Source organism: Erigeron canadensis, chromosome 3 (assembly GCF_010389155.1).
Source record: "Erigeron canadensis isolate Cc75 chromosome 3, C_canadensis_v1, whole genome shotgun sequence".
Taxonomy (NCBI): domain Eukaryota; kingdom Viridiplantae; phylum Streptophyta; class Magnoliopsida; order Asterales; family Asteraceae; genus Erigeron; species Erigeron canadensis.
This window is the reverse complement of record NC_057763.1, coordinates 10,073,459-10,100,099: the sequence shown is the minus strand read 5'-3', so window position 1 is coordinate 10,100,099 and position 26,641 is coordinate 10,073,459.

Below are 26,641 nucleotides of genomic sequence, written 5' to 3'. Positions count from 1 at the left end.
GTTTCCTTCAGAAACTAACCATCTTATTGTCTGATGTGTAGGGAGAACCAAAGAAGCCTATCAGTCTTTGGTATGTTGACAGTGGATTCTCTTGGCACATGACAGGGGATAATAATGTTTTGTCCAATTATGAAGATGTAAATGGTTCGTATCTTGGTTTCGCAGGTCCCAAGGGCGGCAACATCTCGGGCCAAGGTGATGTTGTCAATAGGAAGATTACGCTGGAGAAAGTCAATTATGTGGAACAGTTAGCACATAATTTATTAAGTGTTTCTCAGATTTGTGACAAGGGTAACAATGTCCATTTTACTGAGAAAGAAGCACTTATATTGAAACCAGGATATGTTATTCCTGAAGACTGGATCCTGCTAAAAGCTCCTAGGAAGAGAGACATCTATGGCCTTGTGTTAGGTGTTGATGATCCAAAGGAATCTGTTTGCTTGTTATCGAAAGCAAACAAATCTGAATCTTTATTATGGCATAGAAGAATGGGACATATTAATTTCCGAAAGATGAATGACATTGTCAAACATGGTTTGGTTGACGGTGTTCCCATAAAACGGTTTGGAATGGAAGACAAATGTGTACCTTGTCTGAAAGGTAAACAGCAAAAGTCTGCACATAAACTGAAACAAGAAAACTCTATTGCCAATTCTTTCGAGTTACTTCACATGGATTTATTTGGTCCAGTGAATGTAAGAAATGTCGGTGGGATGTATTACTGTTTGGTGGTTACTTATGATTACTCGAGATTCTCATGGGTATTCTTTCTTAAATCGAAAGATGAAACTCCGCAGTTTTTGATAAATTTCTTTGTCGAAACTGAAAACATTTATGGAGTTCGAGTTAAGAGAATCAGGAGTGACAACGGAACTGAATTCAAGAATAACGTGATGGATGTCTTCTGTTTGTCAAAGGGAATCCAACATCAATACAGTTCTCCGTATGAACCACAACAAAATGGAGTTGCTGAAAGAAAGAATAGGACTCTAATCGAGACAGCTAGAACTATGCTTGCAGATTCAGGGCTTCCTACTATGTTTTGGGGGGAGGCAGTGAATACAGCTTGTCATATTTTAAATAAGGTTACTGTAGTTAAGCGTCATAATAAGACATGTTATGAGCTTCTACATAAGAAGAAACCGAATTTACAGAATGTTGAACCATTTGGTGTACCGTGTACTTTCTTGAAGTATCTGCCTCAGTCAAAGTTTGATCCAAAGGTTGGAGAGGGATTTTTTATGGGTTATAAACCGGGAACATCAATTCGACGGGTTTACAATAAACAGACCGGCAAAGTTGATTTGGGAACAAATGTCAAGATTGTCAATCAAAAGCTTGCTATTCATTCTGGAAGTGGCAAAAATTTCGATTACGATAGTGTGTTTAGTTCACTACATGGTCCTGATTCTTATTCGGATCATGAGACAGTTGATGATGTGATTATTTTAAGAGATCACATGGATAATACTCCTACATCTCCGCCTACTCCAACCAAAGTTCAGTCTACTACTGATGTTGATGAAAGTGGTAAGGACAAGAATAAGTCAACAGATTCAGATAATAATGAACCCGAGAACACTACACCACTTACTCCATGGAAGGTTACACTGCCTGATGATGAGCCTATTTCTGAAGAATCGGAAAATGATTTTAGTTCTCCTGAGTTTCAGATTAGAACAAATTTAGGAGAAAGTCTGAATGTTGATTCGGTTCCTCAATATCGAATTAATAAGGATCATCCAGTTGAAAATATTCTTGGTAATGCTACAGAACCTGTTCGAACTAGAAATCAGTTAAATAAGGATCTGACTAGTTTGTTTTGTGAAGTGAAAGACACTGGATTGATAACTGAGTGTTTATATTCTGGTTTCATTTCACAGGTAGAACCTAAGAATGTTAAGGCAGCACTTCAAGATCCATGTTAGGTTGAAGCTATGCAAGAAGAATTAGCTCAATTTGAAAAACTTGGAGTTTGGGAGTTAGTAGATGTGCCTAGAGGTAAAGAACCGATTGGAACTCGTTGGGTATATAAATGCAAACGAGATGACAAAGGGATCGTTACTAGAAATAAAGCACGTTTGGTTGTTCAGGGGTTTGCACAACGAGAAGAATATGACTATAATGAAACTTTTGCACCAGTTGCTAGGATTCAAGCTATAAGGTTATTTTTAGCCTATGAAAGTTTCAAAGGTATAAAGGTGTATCAGTTAGACGTTAAGAGTGCCTTCTTACAGTGAAGTTAAAGAAGAAGTGTATGTTCACCAACCACCGGGGTTTGAAGATCCGAACTATCCAAGAAGAGCATATCATTTGGATAAGGCTCTTTATGGTTTGCATCAAGCACCCAGAGTGTGGTATGAAAAGTTGTCGACACATTTGTTGACAAATGGATTTACAAGAGGATCGATAGACAGCACATTGTTTATCAAATGGAAGAAGCGAGATTATCTAATTGTACACGTTTACGTGGATGATATCATTTTTGGTTCATCTAATATAAAGATGTGCAAAGAGTTTGAAATGAGCATGAAAAATGAATTTGAAATGAGTGCTATGGGGGAACTTCAATTTTTCCTCGGACTACAAGTCGATCAAAGGAAAGATGGATTCTTTATTCACCAGTCTAAGTATGTCGATGACATCTTGGAGAGGTTTCAAATGTTAGAGTCGAAGACATATGGTACTCCTATTCAGCAAAATCATGGTTTAGGAGTTCTTGATCCGAAGGATGAACTTGTGGATGCAACTTATTATCGTGCTATTATTGGCTCATTGATGTATCCGACTTCTTCGCGTCCAGATATTATGTTCGCTGTTTGCCTTTGCGCTAGATTTCAAGCTAGTCCGAAAGAGTCACATTTGACTGCAGCAAAAACGTATTCTACGTTATCTTAACGGAAACCAAGGGCTTGGTCTATGGTATCCAATGGGAGGAACGTTTGATTTTGTTGCATATACTGATTTGGATTTTGGCGGTTGTAACAATGAAAGAAAGTCTACGACTGGAGGTTGTCAGTTGTTAGGAGGAAGATTAGTATCGTGGTAGTGCAAGAAGTAGACATGTGTTGCTCAGTCTTCATCTGAGGCAGAGTATATGGCTGCTGGTAGCTGTTGTTCCCAGGTATTGTGGATTCAGCAACAACTTCGTGACTACGGTTTGGATTTTCTTGATATTCCTATTAGAATAGACAATAAGTCAGCTATAGACATTACAAATAATCCTGTCATGCATAAGGTCCCCAATCATATTGATATTAGACATCATTTCTTGCATGATTGTGCCCAAAAGAAGTTAATTCATTTGGAAAAGGTTATAACCGATGATAATATAGCTGATCTATATACCAAAGCATTTGATAAGGCTCGATTTGAGAAGTTAATTCTTCTCAATGGGATGAAGAATGCTGATTCATATTAAATCTCTCAAAGAACTAATTTTGTAAGATTGTGTCTGTAAATAACTAGAGTCATAAAAATACAAAAAGAGTTCTTAGTGTCATAAAAAACCATAAAAATATGAAAAATGAGAAAATGTCAAAAATATGAAGAGATTTAAGTTAATGCTGTAAGACGATTAGAAGTGAGGATACTTAGCTTTTAAGTCTGCTTAATCGTAATATAACTGCTTAGTTCAGTGATTACAATTTGGGATATATTGGTAGACACAAAGTAGCAAGGTTTCCTTAATCTGAACTTAAATTATACAATGTTCTTGTGGGAAACATATTCAGATATATGGCTGAGAATGCTTGGTTTTCAGTAATGAATTGATCTAGTCCTTAAATTTTGTGAAAGATCTAGCATTACTATAGGTTTTATTCAATGTATAGGCAAAAACATCTACAACTCATGAGCATGAAAGTTAAATGTGATATTGTTTATGCAAATGAAATGAATGTTAATTAAGGGGCTAATGTGATCTTTGAGATTCGGACAAGTATGTCCTTGGGGTGTCTTTGTATACCTAACCTACCTAAAGCTTCCAACTTGGGATAGGTTGTCAGAAAGTTCGCTACATGGGTCTCATAGAAAATCACGGGTTCCTTATAAATAATGAAATGCAAAAGCAAATAAGTTAAATCACAAAGTAATTAAATTTTGTTATCTAAAAAGTGTCTCATGATTTGTTTAAGGATGTTTTTGAATATATATTGAATATTTGTTATCTTAGTGCTTGTATCGATTACGAAAGTATATCTGAATGTGGGTCACATAAGTTCGCAAACTATTCAATGGCATATTAGGCTACTCGGGTTACATGGTGACTGTCCTTGGCCAGGGTATGTCGAAAGTGTCATAACTCAAAGGAAACTGGAAGTACCGAGTGTTTAAGAGGACAAATATACCAGTAATCGTGGTTGAGTCACTGTTCATAACTAATAATAAGAGAATTATTTCTCACTTCCAGACTTATGTAAATGCTAATCTGCAGAAACTTAAGATTTCTTGTAAATAAATAAAGTAGTTTAGTTTTTAATTTAGCTATTTTTGTTTTTATGTTTTATCTTTGTATTAATAAGTGTCAGTTTGTGTGTCAAACTAGTTCTTATTGCACGAGAGATTTGATAAGCATTAAAAGTTATAATTCTTAGTGAATTATATAAGTCTTGTTGCTTATGGTAAGTACGTTTAAAAGATGGATTTTCTAATTAATACATAAGTTGTTTAAGGTTAGAAAATGAAATTCTTTTGAAAATTGAAAAGTCAAAATATTTTTAGTGTGTTTCAAGTAAAATTTTGAAATTTCAATTGCTTTTGGTTGATAAGTATACTTGACAAAGATTGGACTTGCCTTAGATCTTGTAATGATTGCTAGGTTAAGATTTTGGTTGTTTTGCATATTTATGATATTTTTATCGTTTTTGATGCATTGATGAAGTTTGTTAAGTGTGCAGGTTACAGATAATAAACTCATTTTACAATGAAATTGGCATCAAAATTTCAGATTGTGATTGAAGGCAAAATTGTTTTCGCTTGCTTATAGAATTGCATTGCAACGGACAATAAAAGGTGCTCAGATATTACAAGAACTGTGCTACAAGGATGGATTGCTTTGTATTTATAAACCTAAGACTAAGTGTGATAGGTTATAATTGTATTATCAAGATCACAACCTAAGATGTAATGTGATAGGTTGTTGATATGATATTTTGATGTATAGTAATGCATTATACATTAAATATGTTTTGATGTAAGTTTGCATTTGTTTAAAGTTAAACATCAATGAAGAAATGATCGATTTTATGTCAAGATAATAATGTAAGATTTATTTGATACATTATTGTGATGACAAGTTAGTACGGATGATCTACAATTGCATATTCGAGTAGATACAGGTTTTTGGTAATGAGTATCTACAGGTTTATGTTTCTGGAATTTTCGTAGTTTTTCCTTGTTTCGAATTCTGGAAAATTCACGAAATTTGGCTAAGGAATGAAGCCTGTGTGAATAAAAATCTGAAAAATTCGAAGTCCTTCGTGCTGATGTCAGCATGCGTCGCGCTGACGTCATCACAAAGCCCATGAATTTAGTCTTTTGGCCCGGCCCATGAGGATTCAAATATAAATATGGGTTATTACTATTCATTAATTACCATTAATTGAATTAACCCTAAGTAATTCACACGAACTACTTCCTTCGTGCCACTATTCATTCATCATCTCTATTCGATCGATTTCATTCCCCTTTTTCGTTTCTTATCCAGATTTGTTGGTACATTCATGATCTAGGATAGTTTATTGATGTTTTAACTTCGAAATTCATCTATTACAAGTCATTATGCTGCCCAAATTGTGACTTGTTCTTCGCGTGAACAGTACCACGAATGAACTAAGGATTGAATCTTTGATTTTTGATGATTTGGACTAAAATTGCCCATAAAATTGGAATTAATTGATGTTTGTACACTTTAAATCTAATAAAAGTTCACATTAACATGTTTAAAATCAAGTTAAATCGACGAATCTATGGCTCGTTTACTATTCACACGAAGCAGATGAAGAACACGAAGAACACTTTACTTCGTGTTCATATAAATCGAATTTGTTTCGATTTTTGATTTTCTGGGCATTCACGATCCATAAACAAGTCCACGTTAATGATTGTATTTGATTAACTCATCGAATGGAGATGTTTTTACTTAGTGTTTCTGGGTTTCGTTTGAAGCTCGTGCTGACGTCACGATGAAGAAGATCTTCCTCGTGATGACGTCATCACGAAGCAGACGAGCCAAAAACCCCAATTTTTGTTTTTAATTTCTAACTTTTTCGTTTTCTTGTCGTTTTTGTCTGTCTTTGTGCAGGTATGGCAGGACAAGATAATAATGCTCGTGTGTTTGTCAAGGAGCACAATGCTGCACTCGATCTCAGTATTACTCAGACGGGGTGCACACCAGAGTTTCACGGTGTCCTACAGTTTCTTGCACCTTCTCGTGTTCATTTTGCAGTAACAGAGAACCCTCCGTTGGTGATAAGTCTCATTCGGGAGTTTTGGAACTTAGCCCGATCAGTGCAGATGGGTGATCATATGTACATTCGCACTACTATTGGAGGACGTTCATTCTCGTTCTCGGTTGGAGACTTACGGACGATATTACACTTAGGTGATGTCGAGATAGAGCAAGGTCCGACTGACTTTTCAGAGGAATTTTGTGACGGTGCTCTACGTCGTATGGGGTATACTGGTGCTATTTCTCACCCATACTTCAAGAATCATCTTCGTGGGAAATGGAAGTTGCTTGCTTATTATTTGTTGAGGTCCATTAGTCATCGGAGTACAAGCTATGACCAGATGAATACCCAGAACGCTTCTCAGATGGTTGCTTTGGTGCTGAACAAGCCGTACAGCTTTTCTCAGTACATTTTTGATAATTTGGAGAAGCAGTTGAGGTCATTTGGTACAGACAAGAAATTCTTTCTATTTCCAAGGTTTGTGATGATAATCATTCGTCACTTTGCAGCTGAATTGCCATTTGACGGTCCTACGTTCAATTTAGATCGTCTTACTTATAAGGCATTTGTTGAAAGTATGAAGCATTTGTCGGGAAGAAATGTTCCGGTTGATGTTGATAATCCACCATTGTTCGGACATTTGATCAATCCTAACTATGTTGCTCCTCGACAAGGTTGGGAAGATGAAGAACCCGTTGCTGCTGCTGCTGGTGGTGATGATCAGGCTCAAGATAATCCTGAAGAGCGAGCTGATCAGTTTGAGGGACTTAATGATGTTCCTTTATATGCTGGAGATCTGGGAACATCTCAGATTAATATTCTTAGGTGAGTTGGACAGATTGCTTCAACGTCGCTTGTGAAGATTTGCTTCCTTGTACTTTGATTGACACACAACATATTTTCCACGACCTACATTATGTACGTGACCCAATAGCATCTTCTATGCTATGCAGTTATCCCAAGTATTCCACAACTGACAATTGTTGTCTGAACGTCTTTCGCATCCATTGATGTCAAAGCGAGAGCGGAGTACTACTTACTCGATTTTGCCATTTTGAGTGTTGTGTAAGTGAGTTGTATGTTGTTGGGTCGCTAACTTTTAAAAAGAAGCGATAGTGATCATTACTTTGATTCATCGGGAATATAAAGGATATAGAATTTGGTTTCGAATGAATGAAGTAGGAAATATTAAACAAGAGATTCATTAAGGCTCGAATCAGACTCCTTCCGCAAGTTCAAGATATCAATTCTATGTGTTACGTTGCCCATCGGACTCCAACTTTCAATGATGTCAATATATCCCGCACTGACTTAAATAATATAGATAGTTGTTCTCATATGCGTGTTAGAATAGAAATATCGCACAAAATTTCGAGGCTGCATCCCTCATAATGTGTCATCTAGAATGTATATCAGAATGTATTCTACCAGCGTTGTCGAATCGTAATTTGGCTTTAATACCACTCACCCTTCACAAGTATCCAACTTCATCCGACATTTCCATATGTTTCGCACCATCTCAGATCGAATACAAAAGTTATGCGTAGTATCTAAGGGGATAGAGTCGCGTCATATCTTGGGGCTACAATTCTCAACGTATATCTTTCAACGTTCGTGGGAAGATGCTCTACCGATGATATCGCGTAGTCGTATGTCAGATATGAATAGCAGTGTCATAAGAAATAGGATATTGAGTATTTTCAAAAAGAGCATGAGTGAACGAATATCGGAGGCGTACTTAATGTCAATTTTCATACTTAGAAAATTTTTAATTTATAATGAATTTCCCAAGGCGATCACTAGTTCTCAAGCGGTCAAATCTCAACATGCAATATCTATCTTGATAATAAGGACTAATCATATTATCATCATATCAAGCAATTACTAGTCCTTAATAGTCAAATCTTAGAGCATCATAACTAACTCATAATTAGGCACAATTATATAGTCATTACATCATCTACGAACTAGTCCTTATATAGCTCAACCTTAGGGCGCAATAATTATCTCAATAGTAAGACATGACTACATAATCATCGCAATATTCACACGCTAGTTTCAAATAGCTCAAACTTAGAGAGTAAGGACTCGTATATCCATATTTCAAATAGTCCAAACATGGAGAGTAAAAGCTCTTATATGCATACTGTCCATAGAATTTCATATTAACTCGTCATACCTATATCCCCTTTCAGTTCATTCATAAATAATCAATCTTATTGTCTTATGGTTTAAACAAGTCATGCCCCAACATGACTTCATGTCTCATTGTAATCACATTACTTTAAAGTGTGTATACTACTTAATGTTCAACATCGTAATCCATATGGCTTTTGTGCATGCATTTCTCACAAAGTTTTCACATTACACATTTCAAACTTTCATATTGCACATTACAAGCTTTCACATTGCACATTATAAACTATCACATTGCAATAACATCATGTTCAAATTCACATGTTATAGAATATAACAGTATGCATCAACGAATATCTTTCAATCTTAGGTTCATTTCAACATATGCTTAGGTGAATGTCTAAATGCAACACGTATGCTCATAAAAACGGATTTAATAAAGATCACTTTTTTTTTTTGAAAAGGAATCCTTTTGAACATAAGTCCAAGTGGCCGTTTGAGTTTTACATGGTTCTCTCATAATTAAACATAGATTCATGACTCTATGTTTAATTAGGGTCCTACCATGTAAAGCTCAAACTAATCCACTTAACCTTCTGCTCGACTCGACTATAAAAATCGTTTTGAAAAGTGTCTATAGTTTTGAAATTCCCGGAGGAACTCCAATGTTCTCTATAACCTTAGGCTATGATACCATTTTCTGTAACACCCCAACTAAGGCGAAACAATGAGATGTACAGAAAGTCGAGTATTCAAAACAAAGGATTATAAATAACATTCACTATAGCTTTATTTGATAAAAAGAATTTACAAATGTACAAGCATGTGAACCAATTTCCAAGTACAAATGCGTCATCCATACTTGGATACTAAGTTCACGAAACAAATAACAAGCACATGAAATAGTATACTACAATGATCAAGGCGGATTCCATTGCCCATCACAAGGTTTGATCTTAAACTCCAAAGTGCATCGCAAACAATCATGATGTAAATAATTCCTCAAAGCTTAGGCTAATTCCTGAAAAGCATGAAGAAAAAGTGTCAACTACGAAAACGTAGTTGGTGAGTGCATAGGTTTTTAAGTAAATCTCGATGCCTAACCATTTTCAACACTTAGAAAACATGTTATTAGATATTAACATACCCAAACCATATGTCCGACAGAATTCTCATCTCCAAATATCAAGTTTTCCAAATACCATAATGTCATTTCAAGACTTGGAAAAATCCATGGTAACTTACAAAGTTCTCATTTGTCAAATCATCACGAGAGAAAAAGTATATATATCGATTAATCATATATCATACCAAAATCATTTGGTTATCAATATTTCAATGTCACCAATTTCAACAACTTTCAAGATTCCATATAGGGTCCAATACCCAAACTGTATGTTCAAAACATAATATTCATTCATGAATAACATAAATTTCCCATTTAGCCAAAGGCATAATTTGATGAGTAAATGATTGAGCCACTACTAAGACTCTTTCACGTCCAAATAATGATAATAATAACTTGCCCCGATAGTTATGCTAATAATTAATAATAAAAGAGTCGTGCCATGGAGATGATTAAATAATAAGTAGATTAGAGCACCCCATGACCGACACCGTTGAAGGCGGCCACGTAGTTGGCCAAACAACCTGTCACCACTGATGTGAGTGAGGGGACGAATCCTAGTTGCGACAAATCTCTAACTACAGGCCTCAATGAGTTAATAATAGTGTAGCGGGGACTAGACTTTGACAGTACTAAAGCTCATCATATAACATAGATCACATTGAACATACAACATATATTCCTTATCATAAACATCCTTTCAAAATATCATTTCATAAAAGAAAACAATTTTATTTATCATGCTTTTCACCCCGAAAGTAAAACATATAAAAGAGTTTGAAAGGGGGCTATGACTCACCTTGATATGCCGCATATTATATTCACTTATCCAAAATGGGAACTTCCCATCAATCCCTCCATCATACATCCGTCACGTTTCTCAATCACATTTCAAAGCCAAGACTATCCCTACGATAGGACTAATACACGTAAGTTCCTATCTTAAGCCATCACTTATAAATGCCACTTTCATTATGTTGCTATCAATTGTGGGATCCAAGTATATTGCTAACATTCGCATCGCTTTGGTTGTAGAGATTGATGATGAAAAAGGTTACTTTAATTACATGCGTAGTTATAAGTTGTTAGATTTTCGGTAACTTGGCTTCATTTGTGGTTTCACTTGGCATCTTAGGTTATCATATAGAAATGCCATATTAAGTTATATTATCCTTGTTCATCATTTGATGTGTAACCGATTTTAGCGCGAATTAGCATTTGTGATATCAATATATAGTTTGGTTAACATAATTACTTATGTCTATCTCACTTAATCATCTTTGTTTTATTTTGATTACACTTGTCTTCAACTCGAATATTTCTCGATTTGTCTTACGATTACTTGGTTCATGAAATTCGTTTAAGTGTTATGGGCCATTATCAATTGGGCCTAAAGTGTCATGGGCTTTTAAATGTTTTGAGCTTACATTAGTTGTTGGACTTTACCTTATTTGTGTTATGTGCTTTGTTAGATCCAGATTTACTGGACTCGCTCCAGACGTAACTACTGGAGCCCTCTGAAGATTTGTCCAGAAATTATGTGAAGACCAGTGAACAACTTACTTGTATAGAAATCTGGATTCCACCAGATTTGTTCACTTGACTCCACTCCAGTCAAGATCTTTCCACTGAAGAACATTCTCACTGAAGTCGAAGTCTGAAGTCTGAAGAAAGAAGTCTGACAAATAGCGGAGCTCACTAGAAGAGTTACCAGATCTCCTGACTGGAGCCTTTGTCAGTGTTCTAGACCTTACAAGTCTGAACACTGATTACGAGGAATTGACTTTATGCCTTTTCATGCCTTTAACCGGACAATGCATTTGTTTTTTTGTTAAAAGCCTTACACGCATGAAAAGGTGGTTGGTTAATTAGAAGACAAGTCACTGTCTTGTGACTTTATTCTTGTACTTTAATCAATGCTTTTAAGGAATTAATGTAATTTCCTTAAATGCATGTAACCATATTTGTACGGCAAAAAGAATATTATATTTATTCTTTTTGCCTATAAATACCAAGTCACTTCCTCATCCAAATCACATACTTTTGCAATTTGGTGCCTTTGCTCAAATACTCTCGATCTAAACAGTCATACTTCACAACTTTAAGTATTTCGATCAAAGAGTTTATTTAGCAAAGATTAGATCACTTGTATTTCATAGGTTGTTTAGATACTTACTTTGTAATATCTTGTTCTGCAACAACCTTGTATTTTATTTAACATCAATAAATAAAATACATTTGAAAATTACATTGTGTCTCACCATTTACTTATTTGTCTATCTTTATATTGCTTAAGTACGTATTACGTTATATATATTCTTGCATTTATATTAATCGTGATACTAGTCCAATCTAGTGCTTACTTGACATTTAATACTAGTCATCTCTAGTGATTACTTGACTTGTTATTCTACACTTATGGGTTAAACCATCGAGTGAGGGACTTCACAATTGGTATCAGAGCAGAAGGCTAACATACTTGCCTAGATCTGCATTCTCTCGACAGCCAACCTAGAGAATACACAAGGAAATCCTTTAAACGCTGGACCTCCACCCATAAATGAATTTGAACAAACCAATGACCATACTAACAATAATCCACCACCCCCCTTATTCCTGCTTCTCCACACGTGTATGTGCACTACTCGAATACTCCTGTTCCCAAATTTAGTGGGAATGGTGATGAATTTGGCACATGGAAGGCTAGGATGTTATTACATGTTACTGGTATTGAGAGGAATATGCTTAAAATTTTAAATGAAGGACCCTATATTCCTAGAAGTCCTCTCAGTCCACTTCTTGATCCAACTGGAGCAAGATCTGGGAGGGAAAAGAGAGAGGAACATTGGTCTGAAGAGGAAAGGAGACTTGTTAATATTGACACTACTTTAAAAGTCATGATCCTCGGGGCTGTTCCTGAAGCTCTTATTCCTACACTAGTACTTTATCCCAGTGCCAAAAGCATGTGGGATGAACTAGTGAACCAGTATGAAGGTGGTGATGATACTATTGTTACCAGGAAAGTGGCTTTAAATAAGAAGTACGAGTCATTTTTTGCCCTACCCAATGAATCATTAACTGGTACCTACACCAGATTTATGTCTATCATAAACCAGTTAAGAGGGCTTGGGGTAGAGAAGGACAAGGACATACTTCTTGAAACAATTTGTGATATTCTTCCTTCAAAATGGTCTCATATGATCGTGGTCTTGAGACAAGGTAAAACCTTGCATTCCCATACTCTGTCATCTTTGTATGGAGCCTTCAGATTCACTGAAGAAAATCAAGCCCAGAGAATTGAGGCAGAAAAAGATGCTATTAATCATGCTTCCAGTAGTTCCCCAGTGGTTAGTCATACTGAACCACAATGTGCAGCATTAATATCTTCTGAGAATGTATTTTCTATGAAGAAGATGATGTCTGAATTAATGGATTCTGGAGTCATGAATAATATCTCTCCAGATTATGATGAAACTGACAGTGATGATCTTATGGCTATGATGGCTAAAACGTTTAACCGTTTCAAAGCCAGAGCTAACAGACCCACTGGACACAATGCACCCAGTTCTTCCACTGATAAGACCAATTTGACATGCTTTAAGTGTGGCAGAAAAGGTCATTTCATGAAAGAGTGCAAGTCCAATCAGTTTGTCTCTCAATCTGGTCCTTCAACTTCTTATAACAAGCCTGATGATAGCTACAGATTAAAATACAAAAAGCTTAAGGCTCAAATTGCTCTCATGTCTACAGAAAAAGATAATAATAAATGCATGGTGGCAAAAGAAGAATGGGTTCCCTCTGATGACTCATCAGTCGATGATGAAGAGGAAAGAGATTGTTGTTACATGGCTCTAGCTGATGAAGAGCATCTGGTGAAAGAAGATGTCACATCTGGAAGATGGGTGGACATTGTCATTAAAAAGGTAATAGATTATGACAAAGAAACTGATCCTGAGTTAAAATTGGACATTGCTGAAGCTTTAAACTCTGATTTAATGTTTGTAGAAACTGTTCGTTCAGAAATGTCAAATAATTTTGAAACAGATTTTTCTGAAATGACAAACTTACAATCTAAGTTAAAAGAATTGCAAGATATTGAACTAGCTTTCAAAGCACAAGTTTTGGTTACTGAACAACTGGTCTAAGAAAAGGAAGAACTGGAAAATCTTTTATAAAAAGAAAAACTTGTTATCCAGTCATGGCTTAAGACCAAGAAACCATATGATGTTGCACGTAACCAGTACCCCTCCCAAAAACGTGCATATCTAGGGGGTGATGTTAATGCTGCTGCATTAATACCTGTTGTTGACTGACTGCCCGAAGTGTTAAAACCTAGCACTATCTATGATGAACCAACAACACCCAAAACTTGTATTATTCCTCCTGTTCAATTGTCTGAGGTTAAGACTGGAGCTCCACAGATGAATGCTCCAGTCAAGAAGGTTAAGCAAAATAAACCTTTGCCTCAATCATCTTCTAAAGAACCACAGGTTCAGAAAAAGAAGAATGTTGTTCCTCCACCTAAGCCAAAAGTACAGTCAACTGGAAAGGCTATGGTGTCATCTAAAGAAAATATTTTGTTAAGGTTGGAGAGTCAGTTTCAACTATTGGCTCGTCAAGTTCAAAGTTGTAATGCAAGAATTAACAATTTTGAGGGTACTTCATATGGCCCTAAACAAAATACAAAACCTTTTTCCACGAAAGAAAAATCGAGCACACCTGTTGATAAGCAAAAGAAAAAGGTTTCAAAACTGTCAGCTCTAGTGGTGTTTACTGAGAAACCTACTATATTTGAAAGTGAAATCAACCAGATACCTGCTGGGATCCATCCTTGTGGATCCAGAGAACCCATCAGTCGATGGGTTCGCAAACCTTTAAACTAATAATCTGGTGGATGTGCAGGGCGATCAAAAGAAATATATTTGGTATCTTGACAGTGCTGCTAGCAGGACAATGACCGGATGTAAGACCCTGCTGGAGGAGTTCGAAGTTTTAGACGGACCCTCCATTACTTTTGGAAATGATGGTTTTGGAAAGACTGAGGGATATGGTGTTTAGAACAATGGTCAAGTCAAATTCAGACGAGTGGCTTATGTAAATGGGTTGAATTATAATCTCATAAGTGTGATCCAGTTGTGTGATGATGGCTACCAGGTGTTATTCAACATCTCTCAAGGCATCGTATTTAATAAGGATTGGAAGGTAGTATTGATTGCTCCCAGAAAAGGGAATGTGTACATAATGAATATGGAAAGCTCTCCTTCAGAGCAGTGTTTCTATACCAAGGCTGATGAAGACACAAACGGGCTATGGCATAAAAGGTTGTCCCATTTAAATTTCAAAAATATCAACAAGTTGTCCAGAAAACAACTTGCAGATGGGATACCTTCTGTCTCCTTCAAAAAGGAAAGGCCATGTCCAGGATGTGAGATGGGGAAGCAGAAACGCACCAGTTTCAAGACAAAACAGAATTTTAGCATAGCTGAACCTCTTCATATGCTTCATATGGACCTCTTTGGTCCAGTGAATGTTCAGACTCGTGCTGGTAAGAAATATACCCTGGTAGTTGTTGATGAATACTCCAGATATTGTTGGGTAATATTTCTTAGATCAAACAATGAAACTGCTACTGAAATCATCGCTCTCATCAAGCAAATTGAACTCAAATACTAGCGAAAGGTGTGTCAGTTAAGAAGTGATAATTGAACAGAATTCCAGAATGCAACTCTGGAGAAATTTTGCACTGACACTGGCATCTCCCAGAATTTCTCATCAGCACATACACCAGAACAAAATGGAGTTGTAGAAAGAAAGAACAGAACGCTGATAGAAGCTGCCAGGAGTATGCTTGCTGAATCGGGTCTTCCTAAAATGTACTGGGCTGAAGCAATTGCAACCGCTTGTCATACTCAAAATCGCTCAGTATACGTGAAGAGACACAAGAAGACATCCTATGAAATATTGAGAAATAGAAAACCAAACATTGGTTATTTTCACGTTTTTGGATGTCCAGTATACATCCTAAACGACTCTAGTCAGTTAGGCAAATTTGATACCAAAGCTGATGAGGGATATTTCTTAGGATATTCAGCCATTCGCAAAGCCTTCAGAGTCTACAACAAGAGACTGGAAAAGGTCCAGGAGTCAATACATGTCACATTTGATGAGTCAAATGAGGCAATCAATAAAAGGCCAACCCTTAATTCTCTCTCAGAAAGTCCAATTATCTTTGGTGAATCTGATCCTATCAACTTCAATAAAGATTCATCTGAAGATGCTTCCAGTCATCCTGACTTGGAACTAGTGCAACTTGAAAAACCTTCCAGTAATACTTCATTCTATCCTTCAATAAGTTTCAAACTACCCTCTGAACTTGTTATTGGATCAGATGTTCGTACTACTCCTCCAGTATCAGATTCAATTGATTTTGAGCCAGTTATCCAAGAAATGCCTTTAAATGAAAATTTTCATGATGCAAATCGTGATCTTACAGATTCTGATGAAGATGCTGAAGTTGTCTGGCAAGATCCTACTCCAGAAAATCAATTGAATTCTTGCACTGATATTGTTGTAAGAAACAATCCTGGTCAATACTCTAAGTGGACAAAAGCTCACCCAATCAACCAAATTATCGGTGACTCTAGTAAAGGGGTTCAGACCAGAAGTGCCTCTAGTGAACAATGTTTATATGTCAGCTTCTTTTCACTGATGGAACCAAAGAAGATTGACGAGGCAATGAATGACCAAGCTGGGTGATAGCTACGCAAGAAGAGCTTCACCAGTTCGAACAAAATAAAGTTTGGAATCTGGTTCCTCCTCCTGTTGGCAAGAAAGAACCAATTGGAACCAGATGGGTCTTCAGGAATAAAGTTGACGAAGATGGTCATGTGGTCAGAAATAAGGCCAAATTGGTGGCACAAGGGTACGTCCAGACAGACCTTGACTTTGAAGAATCATTTGCACCAGTAGCAAGGTTAGAAGCCATCAGAATGTTTTTAGCCTTTGCTGCTCATCATAAGTTCAAGGTCTACCAGATGGACGTAAAAAGTGCATTTTTGAATGGAGAATTAGAAGAAGAAGTGTTTGTCAAGCAACCTCCAGGCTTCATTGATGAAAAACATCCACATTGGGTATATCGTCTGGACAAGGCACTGTATGGCCTCAGACAAGCCCCTCGAGCCTGGTATGATACTCTGACCAAACACTTATCAGAAAATGGTTTCAAAAGAGGTGCAATTACAATACCTTATTTATTCTTCGTGAAAGAGGTAATCTTCTGTTGGTACAAGTTTATGTTGATGACATTATTTTTGGTTCTACTAATGAATCTTTGTGCAAGAAATTTTCAAAAATCATGTCTTCAAAATTTGAAATGAGTTTAATGGGTGAATTAACATTTTTTCTTGGACTCCAGATTAAACAAACCAGTGATGGTATTTTTATTAATCAAGAAAAATATATTAGAGATTTTTTAAGAAAATTCGATATGAATTTTTCACCCTCAAAATCAACTCCTATTTCTGCACCTTTAACAATATATTCAAACCCTGATGGGAAGCCAGTGAACACCACTGTCTATAGAGGCATGATTGGTTCACTAATGTATTTGACTGCTAGTAGACCAGATATAATGTTTGCAACATGTCTTTGTGTCAGAAATCTGTCTAACCCAAAAGAATCTCATCTGGCGGTTGTAAAGCGCATTCTGAAGTACCTTAAGGGTACTCCCAGTTTGGGTCTTTGGTATCCTAAAGGCTCAGGCTTAGATCTAATGGGTTATTCAGATTCAGATCATGCAGGTTGTAAGATAGACAGAAAATCCACTACTGGTGGATGTCATTTCCTTGGTGGCAAACTGGTGAGCTGGACCAGTAAGAAGCAAATTTCAGTTTCTTTATCCACTGCTGAAGCAGAATATGTGTCTGCAGCCAGTTGTTGTGCTTAGATACTTTGGATGAAGCACCAGTTTCTTGATTATGGTATTAAGTATTCAAAGACTCCTATCTTTTGTGACAATACCAGTGCCATTGCTATCTCAAACAATCCAGTCATGCACTCCAAGACGAAACACATTGATGTCAGGTATCATTTTATTCGCGATCATGTAATGAAGAATGATGTTGAAATCCACTTTATTCCCACTAATAAACAACTTGATGACATTTTTACAAAACCTTTGGATGATAAAACCTTTCAAAATCTTGTCAATGAGTTGGGAATGTTGAACCCCTAATCTGGAACCTTGTTATGAACGCCTTAGTGACACTGGCAGGGTTCTTTGATTCCAGATTTATAAATCTATACCAGTAAAGCTATCGAACGCCTTTGTAGTACTATCTTTGCACTGATAGATTTATGGATCACCATTCCAGGGGGAAAGACTCAGGCCACATTTTTTTTACATATATCTAAGTTTCAGGGGAAATTTATTAATTTATTTTCTCACTGGACAAATTTTTCTGAAAAATGTTTCTAGTACCTTGTAAATGTGTCCCTCTCATTAATACTGGATAAGTTGATGTGCATGTTTGAAGTAACTTTTGTTGCTTTGTAAATGTATCCCTCTCATTTGTTTATATTAGTTGACATGCGTGTTTGAGGATTACCAGAATGGTCAATCTGGGTACTTACTGGAGTGTCCCTCCAGTGTACCATTAATGCATGTTCTACTGGCCTAATCCACCAGTGAAACTGGAGTGTCCAGTCAACCTCCAGATGCATCAAAATGAGTCTGTATGTGTCAAATCATTTCTTTTTAATATTTAAGGATAGTGCATGCCAACCTTACAAATTTTTCATCTGGACAGTTACTGTTCAGCTTACGTAGCATGACACTTTCAATTTAAATGATGGTTTTTGTTACCTTGGGAAGACAAAAAGTGTTAGTGGGTATTTTTGTTGGCTGTCAACCGTCATACATTTATGTGAGATGGGAAACATTAAATGCGGATGTCAAAACCGATCAAAACTGTTTTGAACTTTTTCAAACTTACCGTTTTGAATTCCATTTTCTCTTTCCTCTATAAATACTCGCATTTACCTTCACTTTCAGATTCATCTCGAAAATCATTTACTCCCAAATCTTCAAATTCCTTCATTTATTTCCTTCTTCATTTACTCTCCAATCATCATCATCTCTCTTACTAAATTTCAGCTTTCACTTTCATTTTCATAATATCTATAATGGCTCCTAAACCATCTCCTAAAAATCTCCGTGCTGCAAACTATAATCCTGTCGATAATGTCAAGAAGGCATCACATATATCTCTTTCTGCTAATGCCATCCGCATAAATATGAATAACTGGATGGCAAAACTCTCAACAAATCACACCGCCACTTCTATCATTGGAAAGTTGAACACCTTCTTCTTAAGTAGCCTACTCTATGGTGCCCTAACTCTAAATCCGGGCAAAATGTACCATGAATACCTATGTGAATTCTGGTATACTGCTGTGTACGTGGAGAGTGATGAATCCATCCACTACACCCTAAAGCAAGGCATCAAACACTTCACTATAACTGTTGATTCCCTCAGAGATGCCCTGAGGATGAATTATTTTGATGAGAATGAGATGCCCATAGAGATTCCATCTGGAATCAATACCAGGGAGGTGTGCAGGCTGATGGGGCACACGGAGATAGTGGACGAGAATGGTCAGCTGCTCAGGAGGACACTGTATATATGAGCAGGCTGACAGAATCATGGAGATATTTCTTCACTCATCTGGTTGAGTGTTTGGGTGGCAGTTCTAGAGGTCTGGATCAGATTAACCAGACACAGCTCCAGATTGCTTACTGCCTATGGCATGGATACAGAGTGGACTTTGCCCAGATCTTCTTTAATCATCTGGTGGACAGACTGAGGGTCAAGAGCAGGATGGCCTTCATTCCTTATATTCGCTTTCTGTCCATCATATTCAGGAGGGCCTTGAAGAATGAGTATAATGTAAATACAACTCATTTTTCAATGTGTGAATACCTGAGGGACCTCAACCAGTTGACTTCATCTCCTACTGAGGTCGATATCCCATCGGTGATGCTCTATCAGTTCAGAATTCAAGAAGATGCAATTGCATCATCACTAGATGAGGAGGTTGCAATTGCAGTTCAGAATTCAGCAGCCTGGTGTGAATATTGTTGAAATTCCACCTAACCCCACCAGGCCAAGAAATAAAACTCGTCGTCTGAGGAGAGACGGAGTTCTGGTGTCAGCCATTCCAGAATCTACTCATCAAGATTCTGGAGAAATGGGTCAAGAGTTCTGGTGAACAAGAAAGAGGACCTGGATCACCTCTTGTCCTTCAAGTGGCAACTGCTGAAAGTGGGGACATCATGGCTGTTGATGGGTCCCTGATTGTTGAATAAGTTGAAGGGGAACAAGTTAGGCAGGATGAAGGAGAGAATCTGGAACAGGTGGCTCAAATTGATCTGAATGTTGGGGTGGAGAATGTACAAGTAGAGGACCAGACAGGTGGAACCGGCCCAGATTGGGATATGGTTGATTCTCCCAGTCAATTCTATCTGCTATGCCTCCTCCACCCCCAGTAAATACACCAACACCCCCTCTAAAACAAACAACAACAATTCTTGAATCATCTTCTGCTCCAGAAATTCAACATTCTGAACCACTGGCAGTCACTCAACCAATTGAAAATATCACAAGGGTGCTGCCAGTATCAACTATCACCAGAATTACCAATCCTTCCAGTGGTCTCTCCACTTCTTCTTCAACCGAGGTCTAAGGCCTTTTTGATAAGGTGGCGGATCTGGAGAGATCACTTCAGGCTTCTTCTCAAGTTATTTCTGACTTCAAATCTATCATTTCCAATAATCTTAAGTCAGAAATGAACGTTTTTGCTGGTAATGAGAAGATAGTCTTTGAGAAGCTGGATTAACTTGTCATGGCTACAAATAGAAATTCTTAATCAATACAAGTTGCAGTCCAGGGTATCAAGGAGGATGTGGTAAGAAGTGTCCAGACTGCTATTCAAACTGAAGTTGCTCAACCTCTAGCAAGTCTGGCTGGTGATGTTCAGAATCTGACCACCAGAATAAGCTCTCTGGAGAGCAGGCCAACCCTGGAGAAAAACTCAGTGGTCAGCACCTTCAGTGATGAAGTTGTCAGGAAGTTCATGGGAAACATGTTGAAAGAAATCACTGAGGAGGTGTCTGAAACTCTCTTTAGAAATCTCCGAGATGGGTTGTTGCCTAAAGTTATGAAGATGATTGACGCCCAGTTGCCTCGCCACTTTCTCAGGATCTTGAGATAATCAAAAAGGAAGTGATCCAGTGTCTGGTCGTACATTTGACTCTTCTGACAGACATACACTGGATTAGGTGTGGAATCATCTTCAGTCTGGAGATGCTTCCAAGGGGAAAGGTTCTGGAACTGAGAAGGTTGATCTCAGGAAGAAGATAGAGGTTTGGAAGAAGGTGATTGGTGAAGATGTCACTGGTACTGAAGCCAGTGGACAAGTTGAGGAAGAGGCTGGTGGTACTGATGCCAGTGAACCAGTTTTTGAAGAGTTCCCAGATATCACTACAACAATGAAAAGTCTCAAAAGCAAGAAAGTGGTATCTGGGGAACCAACAAATGAGGCAGACGAGTATGTATCTGCTGATGAGGCCAAGGCAAAGAGACTGGAGCAAGAGTGCATCCTAATCGAAATCTTCAAGAAAAAATTAAAAGATGACTTGATTGCTCACCAGTTGGAAATGGCCAGGCATGGGACTTTGGATTCTTACAACGCTGGTAGGTTGGGCGTACAAATTGAAGTATATAAGAAAATAAGGATGATCCCAGGCTAAAGAAGTGTCTGGATGCCTTGGATGATGTCTATATTCGATCCATGTATGCTCAGGATGAACAAGTATATGATTCTGAAATTTATGGGGTGAGCATACTCGATCTTATTGCCCAGAGAAGAGAGGAACTGAAAAATCTCCAGCAACAGGTAAGGAGTAATGCAACTGCTCTGGATCATGAATATAGGAAGAAAGTCAAGGGTTTGCCCAAGGCACCAGTCAAGAAAACCAAAGCTGCCAGAGATGCAGATCTAAGTACCTTCATTCCCTTGAACAAAACTGAAAGAATTAATAAAGAAAATTTTCAACAAGTGGCTGAACAGAGAAAGGTGTCAAGGGAAGTGGATGAAATGGTGAAAACGGCTCAGACAAAGGAAAAGTATGAACATTTGTCACTATTTGTAATCAACACGATTTTATCAACGAATTCACATCAACAATGGTGTTTGGTTAGTGTGTGTGTTCTTGGTGTTTGTGTGTGTTGAGAGAGAATTGGGATCAAGTGTGTGTTATTCAGGTGTAATGGTATGGAATGTATGTTAAGAGTTAGCTTATTGTTATAATTTCTAAGAGATTGAGGGCTATTTATAGTCTAACCACATCAACTATGCTAATTATCACAATTAGCCTCTCACCTTAGAAATTATCAACTCATGACTTAACTACGAGTAAGTCCATAACTTAAATTACAATGTATCACTATTTTTGGATTTCTAACATTCTCCCCCTTAGTGATATATTGTAAGGTCTGAAGTACGTGTTGTTTTGTCTTGTAGGAATGAATTTGATGAGCCGGTGAGAAGACAATTGGTGAGTTGAAACAAGTCTTTAAAGCTTTCTCATTGTCTTTGGAGAACTTGATTCAGTATTGGTCTTGGACTTCTTGAAGTTAGATCATCTGTTGATTCTCAATGTTCTTATAGAACAGAGAATGATGAGTGTGTATATGTCTTGAATCTTTGAAGATTGTTAAATCATGAATCAGAGTTGTCTTTTGAGGTGCGGAAGGTATGAACTTGTCTTGAATTCTTCAATCTTCGAAGATTGAAGTCTTTTCTTTGAAATGTTGGAATGAATTTTCAGAAACATGTACTCTCCCCCTTGTGTGTGCAGTGTAGCTTTAGGTAAAGTGTTTGTTGTATGATGTGAAGATTCTCTATTTTGATGAAGATTCTTTTTGAAGCTTTTCTTCTTTGTCACATCATCTTAAGCACTTTGAGAGTAAAATATTTCAATAAGGTTTTTGAAAAGTTTCTTATGAAGTAATCATGCTCCCCCTCAATCATGAGTAATCACAATCTCTTCGATAAATCTTGAATGTATATCCTTTTCTTTCGAGATGAATAGTCTTCAAGTTGAATTTGGAACCTTGCAGTTTGGAATGAAATTGACTAACAAACTTTGAAGAAGAATGATCACAAATAAAAATGAGAGAACTTCAAATAAACTTGAAAACTTCCAATCAAGACACTGAATGATAGTATCTCGGAAAGCAATTGAAAACCCAAACACAAACTTTTCTCCTGTCCTTATCAATCATTCTAATTTCTTCTCCTAATCAATAATCAATCATACTAGTTTCTCCCCCTCATAATGACAAATAGCAATGTCATTATGCAAACATTGATTGAAAAGAATATTAAAAGAGATAATCATGACTTGAAATGTAGTCATTATGCTCATGGAGAATTATCAACCATCAAAACATCAATCTATCCATATAAACCAACCCAATTGTTCCTATGGATGACTAAAATGTAAGATTGAAGTTGTTGGGATAAACATTGTAGTATGGTGTTGGTGTTTTCTGTGTTCGGGTAATGAGAACGGAAACCGGATAAGAATGATCCGTTTGCACTCAAAAATCTAAAGATTAATGAAATGACCGAAGGAAATGTATTATCATTTATCGGATTTCCTATGTATCATTGAGAAATGCACAAAGCAAACCTCTAACATAGTTCGGTCTTTTGGCTTTTCAACCTCAAGAATGCTTCAAAGAATGTAAACCATGGTTAGTGTCACCTAAGCGTTCGATAACCATGTTCTACTATCCTTAAAGACTTTTAAAAAAATTCCAAGGTCACAATAGACTTTTTGTTAACTCAATAATTACACAAATGCAATTATGAGACCTACATTCAAAGCTGGAAATGATGTTAGCAATGGTAGGATTTCCATTTGATCATCATGAAATATCATCTAAGATATCACTACAAATGTTCGGCTATATCACAAAGATAAGCATGTATATCACATAGATATGACGCAAATGTGTCCTAAAGAATGAATAACGATCAAATTAATGATCAATTATGAGAGCTCTAGACACAAAGTGATCAAATGAAGTCGGGGACTGGAGCAGAGCGCCACCCTTTTCAATATTAACGTCTTCCAATGAAGAGTCAATAGAAATGAGAAAATCTCCGTGAGAAGTAAAACAAGCATTTATTAAGAAATACTTGAGTGGTTAGGTAAAGATGTGCATCGCTTCATTGGGTCCATGAAGGCTTCTTCAATACCGAGATATCAACAAATGATATCTGATAGAAATGTGTTTTACCCGGCGATTTGAGAATTTAGGAAAGGGTATCAAGTCTTTTAACCTTTTCTCACAAAATTATCACCATAACCTCTCACTTTTTGACTTTACTCCCTCCAACTTAGTTGCACGAATTCATTATCTCTCAGAATATCCTCACTTTCTAATGAAAGAAGTGAATACTCCGGGGTTAGAACTCATCGACGATGATGAAATCATGGAGTAGGATTTGAGAAAGACCTAGTCGCTCTTGTGCAAACTAAACACCGAACTTCCTTTGACTTAAATGTTTGAAAAAAAACTCATCAATGTGAAAAAAATTTTAAAAACTCATTTTCACACACAAACTCCATAAATTGCACAATAATCTTCAAAGAGTTTTTTGAAATCACAAACTCTCCCTTAACTATGCAAAGATAGATCAAAAAGATTTTCATAGAAAAGGTGGAGCAAAAAAAATGATTTGTGTGAAATCAAACAGGTTTATGAAAAATGAACTCAATCAATCGTTCAAGATGAGATAATCAGGAGTACACAAAGGCGTTCAATCCTTTGCTTCTCATATCAACAATTGAAGTTTTTGAAACAGGTGTAACAAAAATTGCAATTAACATCTGTATTACACATATACATTCATATAAGACACTTGGAAGTACACAAAGGCGTTCAATTCCATGTTATCTTATATCAATTTATATGTATAATAACATGAATTAATTCCAACTTTGAAACATAAATGTATTTTAAAAAACCAGATTGCATATAGAGTTATGCAAACTATTATAAAATAAATAACACAAATAAGCACGGGTATACACTGAGTGTGTATAAACCACGAAGTAATAAACATCATTTAAGTAGGGTTACATACAGAGTATATGTAAACCACTTTAAGAATAAATAGTTCAATGAAGAACGGGTTGCATACTGAGTATATGCAAGCCACCTATAAAATAAAAGAAAAGAAAATTAAGAAAATCTTTTTGTTATTTGCCAAAAAAAAATTTATAATTTTTTTGAACTTTTTATATTTTGAAAAATGAATCAAGAATTCCTTCCATGGTTAAGTAAATTAAGGATCAAGATTAGCATACCAAGTTTAGGATTAAGAAATTAAACTTTTCGTCCAGTGGTTGTGAACAAAATCAGCGAGTTGGTGGTCAGTTCCCAGAAATAGAGTTCGATGTCACCTTTCTCAACATGATCTTTGAGAAAATGATATCTCACATCAATGTGCTTTGAACGTGAGTGGTTGACTGAGTTGACAGCAATTGTAATGGCACTTTGTGAATCACAATAGATAGGGACACGATCATATTTCAGACCATAGTCGGTAAGTTGTGTTTCATCCATAATACTTGAGCACAACAACTAGCAGCAGCCACATATTCAGCTTCTGCTGTTGACGTGATACGCAATTTGATTCTTGGATGACCAACTTACAATCTTATCCCTAAGAATTGTTAAAGTACCAGATGTGCTCTTGCGATCAAGCTTACCAACTGCATGATCTGCATCTGAATAGCAGTTAAATTGAATCCAGTATCCTTGGATACCAGAGACCAAGATTGGGTGTACCCTTCAGATAACGAAAAATTCGTTTCACAGCTTGGTAATGTAAATCAGTCGAGTGGCTTGATACCAGCACAACATACATGTTGCAAACATTATATCTGGCGAGATGCTGTAGATACAACACGAACCAATCATGCTTCTATACCTCTTTTGGTCAAATGGTTCCCATTTTATCAGCATTTATTTTGTACGAGCAGCCATTGGGGTGAATTGAAGAACATGTAGTCATATCAAACTTTTTCAACAATCCTTATGTACTTACTTGTGATATAAAAATACAGTTGGTAATTGTTGATTTGTAAACCCAAAAAGTAATTCATTTCCCCAAAAATTCCATTTTCATATTTCAAAGATTGACATTAGAGATGAAAAATTTCGGCAAAAAGTTTGAATGGGTTACCCAAAATAATGTCATCAACATATATTTGGACAAGTAAACATGTTTACCTGCTTACGAATAACAGGGTAGGGTCAATAGTACCTTGGCAAGCCCTTTGAGTAAAAGTAGATAAGGAATCATACCATGCTCGAGGTGCCTGCTTTAAACCATTGAGAGCCTTGTCTAACCTGTAGACATGGTTTGGCTTCTTAGGATCAACAAAACCTTCAGGTGCTCCACTTAAACTTCTTCTTTGAGTTCTCCATTCAAGAATGCCTCTTCATCCATTTGAAACACTGTGACGTTTCTGTAAAATGCAACAAGACATCATTGACTGTAGTAGGGTAGAACACCACCAGCGTGTGGATCTCCGATGATTTTCTTGTAGGATGATCTTGCGCATACGTGACCACTTGTGTCATGAGGAAGAGGATCTGTTGATGAATGTCAATATTATCATCATTAGATCCACAATTTGTTGAGCATGGAATCATAGCTTGGGAGAACTTTTTCCTCAAAATTTAGATGATCAAAATCCAGTGGTCATACACCATTGGAGTATTGATGGATTTGTTTTTGGGGTGATTTGAGAAGGTTGTTCTTGATCATTCTTTTGAGAATAAAT